This window comes from Bombus bifarius, unplaced genomic scaffold, assembly GCF_011952205.1.
Source record: "Bombus bifarius isolate JDL3187 unplaced genomic scaffold, Bbif_JDL3187 scf7180000008050, whole genome shotgun sequence".
Classification (NCBI taxonomy): domain Eukaryota; kingdom Metazoa; phylum Arthropoda; class Insecta; order Hymenoptera; family Apidae; genus Bombus; species Bombus bifarius.
In genome coordinates this window covers 644,893-646,389 of record NW_022884416.1, presented here as the reverse complement: position 1 = coordinate 646,389, position 1,497 = coordinate 644,893, and the positions used below count along the sequence as shown (strand labels likewise).

The following is a 1,497-nucleotide window of genomic DNA, read 5'->3' as shown; positions in this document are numbered from 1 at the left end:
AATATTTCAGTACCCTTACCTTTGACTTCAGTTAATATGTCATTCTCTAATTTTACTTTCTGATTTCTGACTGGCTCTATGGATTCAAAACAGTTTAAGTCACAGCACATATGTGACGTAGCACCGCTGTCAATGCACTATTCCATCGGTGGTTCCATGTTTATATTCAATGAAATATCAGTAACAATACTATTTTATGCTGATTATCTTCATCCTGAATATTGGAAGCACGCAAGCATTGTTCAATTTTGGGTATTTCAGGAACTTGTACTAGTTGAGCTTTATGATCATCGTTTTTCTTCTTCAAACACTGATTTGCCTTATGTTTACGTTTGTGACAGTAAAAACATTCGATGTGTTTTACTTTGTTAGCTTTAATAAATCCATTTTTATTTTAAGAATTTCTATTTTTATCATAGCTTTTGTGTTTATTTGAATCTTCCACTTGCAGAGCTTCTTGGTAATCTTTTACAGCATTTGAATTATGACGAGAATCAGCTTCTTCTAATAATTTTATCTTAAGCGCATCTGGAGTAGGTAATTGGTCCCGCGATTCGATTGCACATCTAAAATTTACGTATGTGTTCGGGACGCTATATAATAATAGGATTGACAATAAATTATCAGCGATTGGAATATCCATTTCTTTTAATTTATCCACGTGACTGAAATAATTATTTAAGTGATCGTACATATTTTCACTACCGGACATTTTCGCGAATAATAATTGCTTTAGGAGCGTAGCTTTTCTTGCTTCACATGACATAGCTCACTCGAACTTATGGTAAGAATAACATCGGCTCTGACTTTACCATCCCTTTTATTCCATAAAGAGACTTCATCCAATGCTTCAGGTTTAATTATTGAACCATTTGCATATTTCCACAAGTCATCTTTAATGAGTATTGCCTCTATTTGTAATTTCCATGTGTCGTAATTTACTTTGTTTAGCTTTTTAATACTTAAACTCGCCCCGCTCGACATTTGTTTCTTTTTTTTTTCTTTTGACAACTGTATTATCACGCAAGCAATTATTGTATACTCGATAAAGCGCCCTTATGATATTCAACACTGAATCATCGATCACGCACCCATTTCTTTTGTTTTTAGGTTATCTTCTGCGCTCCTCAATATTATTACTATTAATAACATTTTCAATAAAATAATAACTAATTATTGCACCTGGGCCCGTAACCTGTTGCTATTTCTATACTCAGAGGTAGGATCACAATGGTAATTATTTTATTGAATGAATAAATCTATCACACCGTTCTGAGCCAAAAAACCTTCATTGCACGCTCTTACAAAAACTAGGGATAAAAACAAAAAGGCATCTTGAGCCTATCGATTAAATCTATCGATTGTAACTAAGACTATCTTCTAGTTACTATTTCTTATAAGTAACGCATTTGCGGCATGGATGGCGAGAACGAACTCACATTGTCATTTTCAACAATAAATAACAAAATAATATATTAAACAATATAATAATATATA

General features: G+C 32.7%; 1 pseudogene; it reads right to left on the bottom strand.

The window, feature by feature from the left end:
- Positions 1–19: 19 nt before the first annotated feature.
- On the bottom strand, positions 20–712 carry LOC117208053 (annotated as a pseudogene).
- Between the last annotated feature and the right edge of the window lie 785 nt (positions 713–1,497).